This window comes from Argopecten irradians, chromosome 8 (assembly GCF_041381155.1).
Source record: "Argopecten irradians isolate NY chromosome 8, Ai_NY, whole genome shotgun sequence".
NCBI lineage: Eukaryota > Metazoa > Mollusca > Bivalvia > Pectinida > Pectinidae > Argopecten > Argopecten irradians.
The window spans coordinates 40,314,914-40,332,058 of NC_091141.1; the positions used below are offsets into that span (position 1 = coordinate 40,314,914).

Consider the following 17,145-nt stretch of genomic DNA (forward strand, 5'->3'; position numbering starts at 1 on the left):
ATCGAGAAAATAAAGCTGAGCTTCAAATATTCTCATCAAAGGTGTGAATTAGCCTTAACAATATGTTTCAGGAGGTATATTTTTGTATCATTTCATTGCCAAAATTTAGGACTTCAAGATTTTTGCCATCTGTTAGTAGATATGGTTAGCTCATTCCCCCCTGAAGACACATTTGAACTATTCTAATTCAAAGGCAGGAACAGTTCATTAGGAACTTTTAGGGGTGAAAAAGTTGAAATGGCAGATGAAGCTGATATATGTCTCCTTCCAATATATCAAGCTCATAATCTAAAGATTCCAATATGACTCTTGTCAAAGCATCTTCAGCTTTAAATTCAGATAAAAGGAAACAAATAAGTTAAATACATCTCTACATTTTATGATTTATTGAAAGCAAACCACACTTTTTCTTAAATTAGCTTCTAAATCATGACTTCATTCAAAGAAAAATACTGACTACTTTCATACAAATATGTTAATAAAATTTATATCTGAAAACTTTATCAAATAAATGATTAAGATAACAATACTTGATAGAAAATTATTCTGGCATTAATTTCAAAGCAATTACATTCTATTTGTTTACATAGAGAAGTTACAGTACAAGAATTTGTGTAAACAATGTCAGTTTTATTTGTATGTACAAGTTATCAGAAGCATTGGTCAATACTGACCAGTACCACAGACTGACCACTCACTGCTGGACGCCTGACCTCTACATCCTGTCCTTTAGTTACTCATCATCCTCTCCTCTGGTCATTCTGGTCATAATTCATGCATATAAATCATCATGGCTGACCGCTCTGGGATAAATAAATTAACACATTTGGCTAAAGCTATTTCTGAATGGTGGCATCTATCACTTGTGGGGCCCTATAGGGGATATTAATGTCACTTTTAATTTCTTAGCTCTATATTCAAGCCAAGAAACTCCTCTAGAAGCCTTTGATGAACTCCCATGGATTATCAAAAGAAGAATCACCCCTCAAGCCTCCTCCCACCTCATGCCAGCTATGTCACCAATGTAAACACAAACTATAGACTTCCAACTAATTAAGTGTCAAATCAATTGCCATTCCCTAATATTCTGCTAAGAGAAGACAAAAGAAAATTTCTATGTATTTCAATAAGGGCCTCCCAGAAAATTCCTCTGTATAAGAATTCAAGAATTTTCCCTTAGGCCCTCTTTTAGTGTTCTAGCTAGCAATGAAACACTGGAATTCCAATGGCATTTTCACGTATTGGTGCCCACAAAACCCTGACCCTTGTCTAACCCCAAGGTTTCCTTACAAGTCTTTTAAAATATCCAGCACATCATTCCTTCCATGGTAGTATCTCATTTTCAAAAGTGACAATTTAACTTAATTCATTTTCTTCTACCTACCTGTTCCCCTCCCCCAGTGTGCACAATGGATAGGGATCTATTGTCTTTTTCCCTAGGGTGCCAGGCCCACCTGAGCACGCATCCCCTCCCTGTACCTGTTCACTGTGTGATCCCTAAATACTCCAACACATAAAAATATACATCTCCCCACACAGCCCCTGAAATCCCCCTCCCATATAGCATCCCATCCTTTCCTCAACTTTCAATCAAACATGCATGATCCTTTTCCAGTAAATAAAAAATCCCCACTTCCCTAGATACTCCAATACATAAAATACATCTCTCTCCAATACAGCTTCCTAGAAATCCCCCCTCACACCACTACCCTTACCACCTCTGGCTAAAGCTTGCACCTCCTCCCTAAACCCTGCACCCCCTCAATAAACCCTGTACTCCCTCCCTAAACCATGCATTCCCTCCCTAAACCATGCACTCCCTCCCATAACACCAATACCCTCCCTCAACTTCACAATAAAACATGCACCAGCCCTTCTAGAAACCCACCCCTGCATAACATCCCCTCCCTTAATCCCCCTGGTGTACACCCCCCCCCCCAGCACCCTCTCCCCTACACCACCCTCCCCCAGTACCCTCTCCCCTACACCACCCTCCCCCAGTACCCTCTCCCCTACACCCCCCTCCCCCTAGTACCATCTCCCCTCTCCCTCCCCCCCCTCTCATGTCTGTAACTAGAGTTGTCCCTGTTTCAGCCTTAGGTGTCCAATGAGTAGATCCCTAACACTAGAAGTGTGAAGTCTAGTGCCTGTAGCCTGTCCACATCAGCCTGATAACCTACATTCTGTGTGTACACACATGGGCCCTCTATATATCCTCCCAGCTACACACACTCTACAGTAGTAGTATAGGGCTCTGTGATAACTACACTTGTTTTGGATCCAAAACCTACAACCTTCGGGACATTCACTTACTTCCACTCAGTGACAGGACCCTTAAATTAGGGGAATATATACACTTGTGATCAACAGCCCTCCAGGCTGTGCCAGAAAGTTTATTTTGGTACTCAAGGGATGACTGAAATGAGTTGTATGGATGTTATTGGTGGAAACTGTTGAGGGATATTCTGAAGCTTCAGTGTTGTTATAACTTGATCCCTTGGGAGTGAGAGCTGGAGTATATATAGGGGACAAAACTCCCATCTCCTATGTAAGGATTAAGGACCAGGGATTCAAAGTGGTCTAGTTCCCTAGGGAGTGAGAAACTCCATTGAGGAACAAAAAGTATAAGCACTCTATTTGTGATTTATTCATTCGGAATCTGAAATCTGAAGGGTTCAGCAAAGTTTTTATGTAAACATTGATTGATTGTTTTAAACTTTGACTCTGAGAAAGGTCTGATACAAATCCCTCGGGATATAGCAGTTTATTTTAACATTGACTTTGAAATTAAGGACAGATTTGGATCCCTCGGGATTTAGCAGTGAGGTCAGCAAAAGAGGGGAAGAGTACAAGTTTTTGGACATTTTGAAGTGTTGAAGAGACCTGTGGCTCCACAAGTGAAGTAAGTACATATGTTATAATTGTACCCACGTGTAAATGTTTACAAGGGTGCTCGCTGAACCCAAACATCCAGTATAATGTAATGACTATTGGCTGTACCATAAATGTAAACATCGTACACATCGATGTGTATTATAAATAACACTCCTATAAAAACATCTCTAAGTATTGTAAATAGTATACACAAAATATGTTATTATGTCACTTACTGTTCAAAAATATTTTGTTTTGTAATCATGAATTGTCATGCCTTCTATACAGAAAATACAGTGGTCTAATTAGCCAGGTGGTTGTAATACACAGGTAATTTTCAAAATTTACACTTGCATACAAAACATGCAACACGTACAATACATATTATTGTGGCACATAAACTATTGTTTATAGATATTTTGTTTTGTTATCACCGATACTGGAAGTAGTCAAACCTGTCTCTTTATAAACATGAAACAATGAATGATCGTTTTAGACAGGTGGTCATAATACACAGGTCATCGTTAAAATTTGGAGACCCCACAAAAATGTTCCTGTACAGAGGTGATCCTCATAAAGAGGTTGTCTCTACAATGCAGGCTGTACATATTAGATCATATCACAGATAATTATTTCAAAATATTTGCCCTAAAGCTACATTGACAATTTACATAGAATTGTAATGGTTACTTAATCTACCCCTAGAAGACACATTGAAACCTCATTTAATCAAACATGGAACAGTTCATTATGATTTTTCAGGGAAGAATGAATCATGTTCAACTAGGAATCGAGAGGGCTAGTGTCCTATAAATCTACCTCTATTAAAGGCCTCTAACTCTTTGGAAACCTACATGGGACAGTTGTCAGATATTACATGGAGTTTTTATCTAAATCCAACTTTAATTGTTTAAGAAATCAATCAATGATTTCCTTACAATATGTTATATTTGTCGTAGACAAATCCATGAAATCGACAGATGTGTGTGGGTTTTTTTTTTAACTAAATTGAAAAAAAAAGAAACATTTCATCTGCGGCCTCATCTATCACAGAAAGTCTGACATCTGTTTGAAAATTGAATCATTGAAAAAATTTGCACTAGTCAGATGAAAATAATTTTTCTCACAGTCAAATAAAAATAAAATCTATTTTTTTTTCAGTTTGTTAAAATTTGATAATCAGATCAAATTAATCTTGTTATAATGTCATCATATGATCCTTCAAATTCTTCTTGATACCATATAAATGTTGGTCAATAAGGATTTTCACTCAAATTCTGGGTTTTGTGCCTATTTGATGAGATACAAGAGTCAGTCTGCGTGAAATTCATTCCTGATGTCCATTGCAGCATGTTTTTTATTGGAACATTAAAATACCTTTTATAAACCAAATTGAAATGTATTTGAGACATCAATATCCCCTTCTCAAAATATTACAGTGGCAGATAGGATGGGATCTAGTGAGGGTCCTTTATGCATCCATTCCCATTTCATGTGGAGGAGCAAGGGACATCACACAAGTGGGTACTTGATCTATCTCACAAATGTTCCCTGATGTCAGATTTCACATGGATACATTTCAAAAAGTGCAAACAAATCAGATATCATAGAAAATATCTAAAAATAACCTGATGTCCCATGCAATGAAAAGAAGGATTTGTGTAAGGACATTCTGAAATCTCAAACTGTTATTATTGAAATATGTCCTGCCATGTTTGTGTCCAATATTATTTGTAAACATCTGAGCATTATCCTTATCTGAAACCTATGTCAGATTATCTTTGTGTCCAACAAAGGAGATTTTTCTCACAAAGCAGACATATTTCTCTTCCCTTTGATAAACCCAGCTAGTGAAAGCCCTATATTGTCCAGATTCTATAGGAAGGGGTCAGTTCACCCTAGGTAACCAGGAACTGGACATTAGATTCCCAGCTAGGGGTCACTTTGCTGGTCAATAGTGGTCATTTCAGGCATGTTTAGGGGCTTTTGACCAAGGCTTTGACTGATAGCCACATGCTGGGTTGGAATTTAGTTCTAATCTAAGTGTTGTTGATGTGTTTAATAAGGTGGGACAAATTTGTTTGTGTTATTTATTCATAATTCCGCACTTATAAATGGTACTGAACTGTTTTATTCTGGGGAGTGGGGATATTTGAGGGTTATTTTGATAATAAATTATACACTTTAAAGCGAAATTATGAGAACAACATTTTTTCTGGAATGATTAATTAATATCTTACCTTGAATAGGGAGAGAATTATACAATTTAATTTGAAAAGAAGCAATTAAGACACCCCACCTTTATATATTTGCAAAACAAAGGCTTAATTAATTAATGATTAAAAAATTACATGGGTCAAATAACTATACAGTCAAAATTGCCTTAGCGACCTTCTGAATTCAGCGACCTTCTGTCTTAAACGACCTAAATTATTCCTCCCAGCGAAAATTACTATATAATCTATCTGTATTAAACGACCGTCTGTCTTATGCGACAAGCGACCATACTTTTAGGATCCAACGACACTCGATGTTCTGTATTTAACGACCCCGATCACACATGCATTTGCCTTCTATTCATATATAAAGCCAAGCCAGTTAACTATCCTGTAGGGCTTCCAACCCAGCCCCATTAAGGCAAGACAAAAGAGCTATCCATATGGCTTGGTTATATACACGAGGTGTTCACTTTGACATAAATTAGCACGAAGTCTCTCGGCTTCGGTACCGATGGCCGAAGCCGTCTGCATGTCTGAGCTGGATATTGCAAGGAAAATGTGCTATTTATTCATGATGTTTGTGATAAAAATCAAGAATAATCACTTCCAAAACCAACTAAAATAATGATGAACAATGATTTACTCACATAAGAACGACATGAATGTAGAAATATGGTACTGAAAATGTATCAGTGTAGCTAAGCATGATGGCAGCCATTTTGGGAGATAGTAACAGAGGAGTCGGAAATAGCTGATTTCCGGATTTTTTTTTAAAATTATTTTTTTCACACTATTTTTTTTCCATTTTTTATCTATAAAATAAATGAATAAAATGATGAAAGAAAATAAAAAAAAAAAAAAAACGTTAAAAATTATTTTTATTTTTTTTCTGCTTTTAAATACATTGTAATTTTGTAGCTAATTATGATATATAAGTGGTAGGCCTAAACAAATATTTGTTTTAGAAATTTTTAATCTTATTCATGAATAAATAAAAACTAAATAGATAATTGAAAAATAAAAGTGCCTAAAATTAAATACATAATTAAAAGATGTATTAGATTATGTGATATATTATATATTTAATAATTTCCTATTATTGTGACTGTTTTTAGTACAACAAAACTGTCAAAACATGTCCCACAATATACATTGATACATGTATTTAATTGTTTCAAAAGGGGTGATTCAATTAAGAGACCAACTGTCATATGTGACCTATTTTTCAATCTCCTTTGGAAGGTCTCTTAAAACAATTTTGACTGTAGTAAAATTTTAATTTAGAGATATTGGGCTTATATGGGTGAAATACAGTACTAAACTTTTAAATTTAAACTTCCAAATATCCTTCATAACTTTATTTAGTTTTTAAAGAAAATATGTTTAAAGGAAAAAACCAAACATTAAAGTTAGAAAGATTCTTAAAATATATCTTCTCTACTCTTGGTCTTAAAGTGAAGATTTTTGATAAATTTACAAAAAAGGCGTCATTATCTGTTAAGTTCATTATCAACAGGAAATACAGCGTTACTCATTTCACATTTCTTTCTCAAAAACAAAATGAAGTCTCACTTTCGAAAGATAAAAACATATTACAAGACATTAAATCTTGTGAAGGATTTATCATTATTTATTGTTTTTTAAACAAAGGAAACAAAACCATCATTTACACGAAATGTCTTTTGAATTTTTGGAAGACTACATTAGCGATAACTTTCAAGAGCTGAAGTGCCATTACCTTATGAATTTATTAACGTGGAGCTCTTGTAAGAACCGATAATAAATAAAATCCCCGTTTATATAAATTCTCAAACACGTTTTTTTTGTGAGGTATAATATGCCGCCGATGCGGTCTCAATAGGATAATTAAAACAAAACTCGTTAATGCAAAGCTTTAGGCATTATATTAATTAGTGAAATTTAATTCTCACCAGCATGGATTCACTGATGTCTGAACGTATATTGCGAAAGTGGCGACGTGCGATTATCAGTCTGGGACACCTTAGAACATTATATCTATACACCTCAAAGAAACGCCTTTTCTCTCCTAAAGAAATAAAAGGATTTCAAAAACCAATTTAATACATCTAAGCTCCTTCAAAGCGCAAAGACAATTTACGCCTTCCATTTTCACTAATGCTAGACAAATCTAATTTGAAGCAAGTCTATTACATTTAGACGAAATCTACAGAACTGCATCACCTGTTTTTTATTGGATGTAAATCTAGAATGTGCGATTTTCCTTTGCTGTTTCATCAGTCTGTAATTGGCAGCAGTACCTTCTGATAATAAATTCATTTTGGAGATAAGCTCGCTGTATCCTTAAGATCAGATCCAGAGCTTTAGGGTTATAAACTAAAGGTGTCGGATATTACGATTCTGTGTTTTTATACAGATACATTCCAACACTTCAGTTAATTTGTACTAGCTAACACATTTAAAAGGCTCTTATTATGAAACCTTTTTATATCTCATACGAACCAGTTTAATCTTATATACAGATTACATCATTAGATGGATGTAATTACTATGTCACTTCTGTTTCGATACCAAATATAGAAATTCAATAACATCAGTGATAGACTCCTGATGGCCATTATTCTGTAAAATTTTGAAAACGTCGTTAAAATTTGGCTAGATAATTTTGTCTCTGCAATGTCCGAGTCTAAGTTTCAAACTAAGGGGAGATAACCTAGTATGAGAACTCTGATGAGAAAGTGTTATAAAAAACTAAGGGTCTGGTGACCAGTCTAGGGGGAGATAATCTTGTATTAAAAGGTAACTCTGCTGAGAAAATCTTATCAACAACTTAGGGTCTGTTGGCTAGTCTAAGTTTCAAACTAGGGGGAGATAATCTAGTATGAGAATTCTGCTGAGAAAATCATATCAACAACTAAGGGTCTGGTGGCTAGTCAAAGTTTCAAACTAGGGGGAGATAATCTAGTAAAGAACTCTACTAAGAAAGTTTTATCAACACCTAAGGGTCTGGTGGTCAGTCTAAGTTTCAAACTAGGGGGAGATAATCTAGTATTAGAACTCTGCTGAGAAAATCGTATCAACAACTCAGGGTCTGGTGGCCAGTCTTAACATATACAGATAATCGATGCCTCCTTGAAAATATATAAGCTAAAAAATTATATTTTGCAACTTAACTCTTTAATGTCATTAGAAAAATGACCTGCGTGCATGGATGATCATCATTGACCTTGTGGTGAGTGATATAGGTCAAGTTCATGACCTTGATAAGGCATATCTCACAGAAATACTGAATTTTCCACTTCCTGAGTTCAATTAACATTTTGTTGACTTAATTAAAATTAATATTAAGTTAAGATAATATTCTTTTAAAGATTTAAGTAAAAAACCTTGATTTTCATTTTTCTATTGTTATATGTATATATGTAGTTTGAAGATTTTGTAACGAAAAATTAATGCTCACTGAAATTTTTTTTTTTAAATCTCAAAATTTCAAAAATTCTCATCATTTGAAAATTAAGGAGAAAATCAATCAAAATTGTGTATTAGCTAAAGAAAACAGCTGAAGTAAATGAAGTTATGAAAACAATGCAAATTAATGTTTTTGTGGCCAAACATGAATCATTTTAATGATGATTGGATCATTAATTGGTCTGGACAAGATTACTTTTAATGGTATTTATCAAGATAATTGATTGGTTATTGTCAGATGGGCTGGACCAATCGGATTGTGACAGATAAATTGATAGGGGGATTACGACCCCCAGTGGTGATTTCAGAACAAATGAGACAGATGGACAAGGAGGGTTGGTTGTCAAAGTGACAAAATTAACAAGGACATTTTTTTGATGATTAAATTTATCAAACTAATTGATGTGTTAGGAAATTATTGCAATTTGAAACAAATATTTGAAGATCAGCTTCTTGACAAAATGATCCTATTTTCTAAGAATTCAGGTACAACATTTCGTGATGTTTGGATTTATAAATTTAACTGATGTGTTAAGAAAAAAATAAAATTTAAAATGAATATCTAAAGATTATGCGGTATGTTTCTTGATGAACATGTGCATCATCCAGTTTTTCTCAGAACTCATGCAGGTAAAAGCATTCAAATATTAATTTAATGCATTAATTAATTCATCAGATATTTAATTCCTCTCTCAAGTAAAAACCTTTCTATTAGCATTTTGGATATGTTCAAAATACAGAACACCAGTTTATTTTAATGTATTGATATGCTACCTGCATGTTCTCCATGTAATTGACAACATGAAATATACATTTCATTTTGCTTTTTACATTTCAATTCAAAAGTTATAGTCAAAATGGAAATTTTCTAATTGAAATGATCAAATAAACATTTGAAGTTATATAAAACTCACTTAACATTTAAAATCTGTTCAACATATTGGTTTGTAAAATGCATGTTAATGTATATAAAACAAATTTTCAGTACATGCAAATATCATCAAAACACATTTCCTTTACTCAAAAACAGATTTCATGTTATTATTGACAAACTATACAATTTAATTTTCAATTATCAAATATACACCATACCACAATTCCCATTAATTGTTTAGTACTTCTGTTATCAATATTGCTTTAGAATGTAGAATGAAGCGTTTTGGCGTCAGGTTCTCGAGGCTTGGCAAGTTAAGTTGTTATTTGTAGAGTATGAAGTGTTTAAAATTGAAAATGCCAAATAAATTTCTGGTTATCTCAGATAATTCTGGAGAGTGTCGGCAATGCCACGGGGTATATTGAGTTTCCTATTTTATAGACTTTCCTCGGTACCAACCACAGAATAAAAATGCCAAGATTATTACTGGAATAATCTAGGATTTCCGATAAAGCAGGAACATTAAACATCTCGTTTACTCTGTACTCACACAACTTTCGCAAAAGAATTTAAATGAAGGCTTTCAAACACAGTAAAAATCACTGTATCTTCTTTTAGAGTTTTCTCCGTGATTTGTGTGGTAAAATACAATGAAACTTTGATAGTCGTTTCATGTCTGTTCATGATGTTTCCTGAAGAATTTAAATGAAGGCTTTCAAACCTAGTAAAACTCACTGTACCTTCTTTTAGATTTGTCTCTGTGATTTGTGTGGTAAAACACAATGAAAAATTGAATGCGCCAGGTATGTTATTAGAGGAAAGCTAGAGTACCCGAAGAAAAACAACAGACCAGTGGTCAGTACCTGGCAACTGCCCCACTTTGGATTCAAATTCGTAACCAAGAGGTGGAGCGCTTATGGTAAATTTTATGTGGGGATATTTTAATAACTCCTAATTTTGTTTTCAATTTTAAGCCCCTGAATGCTTATGGGGTCGAATACGGTAATTTAATCACTTAGCCAAAGTGTGTTTTCCTTCAAAATAAAGGGGCATCTACCGTAAAGAAAACATAAATTTGTACCAGATTATCTACAACCTGGAGCTCAGTATTGGGCATGCTTCCTCTGGCACCATGCTTCAGCTGATCGGCCCTGAAGAAAAAAAAACCCTTGTATAATGACTTTATCTCCTGTCGAACCCTGGCAGGACCAAGTGCCTCTTTAATCCTCTGAAAATAAACATACCAAGATGTGCATGATAGGTGTTATAACAAGCCTAAGGGCCCATAACAAGTGTTTAATGTTCAAAATCCCGAACGTGCTGAAACGCGGCTCATTTTCACACTTAACCAATGTTGCTCTGATCCCACCAATTCTGATACAGCGGAAGATAAGCAAAGAACAAAATTGGCACTGGAATATTTCAAATTCTTTCATTTTTTGTTAGAAAATCTTCAGTTAATATCGTTTCCATTAATAATGTTCTGTGTAAATCTCAAGTGGTTTCGCACCTTTATGATGATATATTTTTTTTCAAGTCCTTGTATTAGACAAGATAAATTTCTGCCAAAACGTCCTTAAATCAAAAGGGATCATATATTTTCTAGGTACATTAAAGGTGACTATATATCTCTGGAGATTATTCTGAAGGATTTAGAAGCTCTGTGGATTACATGACCTTTATTCTAAAAGAATAAACATCATCAAAGATGTGAAACTTAATTGTTTTGACCTTCTTGACATTTAAACCCTCTCCTTGAACGTTTATTTAGATCAGAAATCTAATGATGAGACATCCAACGAGGGGGCTGCAAAGTTCAACTGGCTTCAAATGTAAAATTCATCCTTGAGGCGTTCTAAAAAGCGAAATATCTTTCCAAAATTGCAGACACATACTTGAAGTTAAAGAAACGAATGATAGATCAACAATATAGGAATTGATATGCATTTCTTTGTTTAAAATGTATAGAAAATTACTCAAGAGTATAAATTTCTTAAAGCAACAAAATTGTGTTGAATTCTAACACTGTTTAACCTTGAACTTGACCTTGTGAATTTAGCTATGAAGATCCATTTACTTGAACAAAAACATTTTCTCCAAATACTCAAGAATCTCAAATGACACCAAAAGCATATAACTTATCACTTCACTATATGCTTGACCTCTCTAACTCTGACCTTTGCCATGACCCTTAATTATATTCAGACATTTGCTATATATCTGACCACTTTACCTCTGACCTTTGCCATATTACCTTAAATCATATCCTGCCTTGACCTTGGATGACCTTCATTGCAGACAGAAAAAGATTCAGTGTGAATCACAGACATGCAGTGAGCCAGTGATCCCTATTTTATGACAAATCTTTCATCTCCCTGAGGAATATGGATGGGGAGCATTGATTGTATGAAATGTCCATCAGAGTTCAACAATTGTGACTCACTCACAGCTGATGAAACCAACAAGTCTTATCAATTATTAATGTCTGCCAAATGTTCATCCTCAAATCATCAGAGCAGTGGTGGACGGATTCTATAAATATCCTAAATAATTGATGCATGGAACAAAAATGAGATTCATTATCATTTTACAGACAGTTGGTGCAAACATTTCAATTTCATAGCAACAATTTGAAATTAGTTTTTAATGAATTATCCCTACAAGGTTGATTAGTTGCATGAAATCACCAGTTAATTTGATATTTCAACATTAAATTGGATAATCTCTCGTTATTATTTTCATCAAAATGACCCATTAAATCATTTATTAAACCCATTCACCCCTGCTAGACATTTGAACCCTTCCACTTCAAGGATTGGAACAGTTCATTTTTAAATTTAAGGGGTTGAATAATTTAGGACACCCTTTCCATCTCCAATCAACAGTTTCAATACTTATTGTTGGCACAATTTTAAAAATTGCAGAAATTGAAAAGGAGAAAGGATTTAGGAAACCATTCACACAACACATGGACAAACTTTGAGATCAGAGACAAGTCTGGTTTAGATATATCTCCCATTCACCATCACTGGAGAGGTGCCTAGCAAACACTGTACAACATGGTGCCCCCTGCTTTTACACATTATAGCCAATTTGTCCCAGTTTATTGAATCACCTTTCATGTAAATGGTCCAGATGTAACACTTAGGCATTACAGGCAGTATGGTGCAGTTAAGGTTTTTATAGCACTGTACATATCACCAGGCCAAGGATAGAGAGCTCATAGCTTTTATAAACCTATAGGTACAGCTCAAGGATGGAGGGCTCGTCAGGGATGGTGGGCTCGGCAAAGATGGAGGGCTCGTCAAGGGTGGAGGGCTCATCAAGAATGGAGGGCTCTTGGCTTTTATACACATATCTATAGGTACAGGCCAAGGTGAGAGGGCTTGTCAAGGATGGAGGGCTCTTGGCTTTTATACACATATCTATAGGGACAGGACAAGGTTAGAGGGCTCAAATTCATGGCTTTGAGGGAGTGCTTATAGCTCTAATAAAGGACTCAAATCCATCACTTTGACGGAGGGCTTGTGGCTCTATTAGATGGCTCAAATTCATGGCTTTTATGTAAGGCTCATGACTTTTATAAACCTTTAGGTACAGGCCAGGAATGGAGTGCTAATGGGTTTGATGGACAGCTCATGGCTTTTATAAACCTACCCAAACCCAACACTAAAATCCATGTGTATGTATAATAATAGTTTCTTTGCTATAATAAACGTGTCCTCTAGCCTCCAAATTCTAAAAAATCTCCCCCAGGATAATCATGTTACATTAGAGTAATGTCTTGTCAGAACTTATAGGTAATTCTCCTCTCTATCTCATAATGTGCTCAGAGAACATGTAGAAAGGACAGACATTCCATATCTCTGCAGCAAAGACAGATTCTACACCAGGTGTTGTAATACACATCTCCTAACACCCAACCATACATACTACACTGAGATGATCGAGCCATGTCTTTTGTAAATCTACACATCCTCAACATCTACCATGTGGGATGTGGATTTTATAAGGTTAATGTCCTATTAACAGCCAAAGTCGTGTAAGGTCCTGCCAGGTTTGTTGGTGGAGGAAAGCCGGAGAACCGGAGAAAAATCACCATCTACCATGTACGACTCAATAGGCACCAATAGAACCCAACTTCTACTACAAGCAATCCATCTCTTCTAAAACATGTACAAAATCAATATGATAATTAAAAGTTGCCTCATATTTGACTGTTGGTTGATGATTTGTATCTGGGAACTCTTTGTGAACTGTGTTGCCACATTGCAGTGATATAACCTGTTAAAACTGTTTCTTGTCTAATCCAGATCCCTGACTATTCCATATTAATTATATGTTTTTATTCTTCTTAAAAAACCTGTATAACCCAGAAACCTGTCTATACTGGCCAAACATGCTAGTTCAGTGACAATCGATTTAGACAAAGTTATAATGTATAGCTGTGTAAAAATTCTCTAAATTATTTATTTTAATATTATATAACATACACAGAACCTTTATTCTGACAAGCAGAACCTTTTAAATTATTTACAGCTTTCGAACATCAATCAGCCAAGCAGATCGAAGGCCGAAATACTCAAAAAGTATCTGTAAACCAAAATGTTTTGAATAATATTATGTAGTACATCAGATTCAAGGATATTCAAAACCCAAAGTACCTTAATTAAGACCATAGAGTATGGACTAACAGATACCGTGAGTGTACTCTAAGTAAAAGTACCCACACACATCTGAGTGCCAGTACTAATAATGAAGCCGTCACTAAATATGCAAATTTTGACAGTTTAAATCTTAAAACCATTGTATACACTACCAAGTTCTATTATACACAGAAAAAGTGCATGTATAGCAGAAATGGCAATTACCATAAAACACATTTCCAATGTAGATATTGGTGCTGCCAGTGGGATGATGTAGCTATAAATGGTGCTGCCGGTGGGATGATGACCATTAATGAAAATCCCTTGTGGGAAATTGAAAGCACTCCAAAGTAATAGGCATTAATGGTACCTACGGCCTATACCATGTACTGTGGATATGAGATAGTACAGATCTACACATTCCAAACATAAATGTCCATGTTCATTGATTTTAGAACAATTCCTATATTGCTAACGGTCAGGCTTTTCAGCGACATTCACAACCATTATTGCAAATTGCAGGGGCCGTTTGAGTGATATAGGTGTTCACCCACTTACATACAGGGCATTTGTATATTAACCAGAAACAATCATTGGTAATGAAACATGGGATGTTAAAACTCATTCATCCCTGTAATTTCATAATAGACTGGTCTAGTCTTTGATTTACAAGAGTCTATATGTGTTTTCGGGGGGTGAATGCATTAATTTAGACACGAAAGGTACACATCAATATTAGCTTACAAATGAAGCTAAATCAGCGGAATATTAATATAATTAGGACATTATTCTTATATGCACGTCATAGAATACAATATTGTCATTATATAGATTCCAATGAAAATGTAATCATGTGTCAATTTAGCATGTAACACATAAACCAGTCCAAATGTGTAATAAGATATCTTAGGTAATAGAAATGAAATGTCAAGAGCCAAGAGTTGTGGGTCTGATCATCAGGTATCTAAATAGGAAAAGCAACATTCTGAAGCTTTGTAATAGAAAATGTGCATTTCATGTCCCAGAATATGAAAAACAAATTGTCAATTTACTCTTAACCGCAATAATGGACTGTAGCAGAATTTGACTGGGTCGATCATCGATGACAAGGTAGCTCAGCAGTATAGCATTTGGCTAGTGTTCGGAGGGTCCCGGGTTTGAATCCCAGTCTGGCTGCTACTTTTTGTCCTATCCTATTAAAGGACAAAAGACTATCACTATAGGTCACCATGATCTATGTTCAGATGACTTAAACAAACATTTAAAAATTGCTATGATTTACAAATACGACAGAGAAAATTGACACAAAAACAGGCAAACAAAACAATTAAATTGTGTATTTATTTGGTTTATTTTTCTTAATGAATCTGTACTTTACAAGGCAGCCACTGTAATTGTTTCATTTTATTCTTGGCCTTATGCATCACCGAGGGCAACTTCTGCAATCTGTCACTTAAATTTACAATTTACAACTGGTCATGTGTTTAAGTGTCTCTCTGCCACACAGTAACCCCCATATTCCACGCAGTGACAATAAAACCCATCATCATATTATATTTCTTCATCATGACACTTAAATTCTGTCTCAAGATTGCACCAATATTCTACCAGTCACATTTGCATGCTTCTCCAAAGCAATAAAACAGAACATATTAAATTTCTAATTTCGTAAATTTCACAGATTAACTTTATTTCTCTATCAATGCCATAAATCCTGGACTGGTTGGTTAATTTTTTGGCTGGTGAATCTTCGACCATAAATCCACGCCAGCCCAACCGATTCACAGATAAGAAAGAAGTAATGGAAAAAGCCATGTCCAGGACCCTGAATTGGAAACAGATCCCAAGTCAGCCATGAGCTTTTATGAGTCATAGATCGGGAGACAATTCGGACAGCTGCACATGCTTGTGAACAAAGGAATTACAGTCATAAATAATTCACATATCAAGCAGTTGGGGAGAATGCGGCTCCCTTGGATAGAATTGGAGGTCATTTGCAAACCCATGGAGCTCTCCAAATTCATTCGAGGACTAGAAACCAGAGAAAATGAGCCATCGTGCTAATGTATTGTTCATGCCAAGAGAGCAAGCAACCCTCATATCTCAACGAAAATTGCTGAATTTATATGCAAATTGTAAATTCAATATGGGTTTTGAGTTGGCGCATCACAAACTCAATTTGTAAAGAGTCTGTCTGAAGAAATCTCGCTGTATCCATCAAAGATGTAAAGATGGGAAAGTCTTCATTGGAGTCGCAGAGCACCAACTTGTAAATAAATTAATCTATTTATGACACAAAAACTGAACTCTTGTCTGCGATGTAACACAATGTTGGCCACAATTTTCAAGAATTAAATGACATCATTGAATAAAGACATGTTTTATTTCTCTCTGGCACCAGATCCATTTGCAGCAGTTTGGACCCATCATCAGACATTTTATCTATATCACATAGTTGTACCATATTTGACTCAATAAGCAACCAATAAGGGAGTTGAAAAATTAAGAAAATAAGGGGGTATTTAACAGAAACAAATTTTGACTAGCCTTTTATAAATTCATCACACAAAGTAAGCCATCAGTCAATTTGCAAAAGAAATCAAATAAAGAAACATATGTTTGCATATTTACAGAGTGCATTGAATTCGGGGTAGGTGAAATTGGGGCGTCAAAAAGGAAGGACCCTATAGGGATGGAGATGCTTATTAGGTCGAAAACATTGTTTTCAGCAAAATATACATCCAAGGATTTTGAAATTGAGAAAATATTTGAAGATCGAAAGACAGCTATATTGTTCCTAGGCTATCAAAGACGTCATTTAGAAAAGCAATATAATGTTACATCATAAAGTTCTGACATTGTAATTCAAAGGTGACATTTAGCTAGCAAATCAATATAATGCTATAGGTACATCATAAAATTCTGACATTGTAATTAAAGTTATAACAATACCTTACATGGCATAAAATCAATTTTCTGTGTGATTTGGTTGAAATGACTGAGATAATTACATGTACTGTTAAAAAAATTATTGGATATCTTACATTATGGCTGAGAAATGAGATGATCTGGCAGATTTATGTGT

The 17,145-nt window shown here is 34.9% G+C and overlaps 1 protein-coding gene across 1 annotated transcript in view; it reads left to right on the plus strand.

Moving 5' to 3' along the window:
- Window positions 1-2,240: 2,240 nt before the first annotated feature.
- LOC138330355 (uncharacterized) overlaps window positions 2,241-17,145 on the plus strand; it is a 77,388-nt gene continuing 62,483 nt past the window's right edge. The window contains exon 1 of the mRNA XM_069277925.1: window positions 2,241-2,902. The gene's annotated coding sequence lies outside the window, so the exon portion shown is untranslated. The remainder of the gene's footprint in view (window positions 2,903-17,145) is intronic.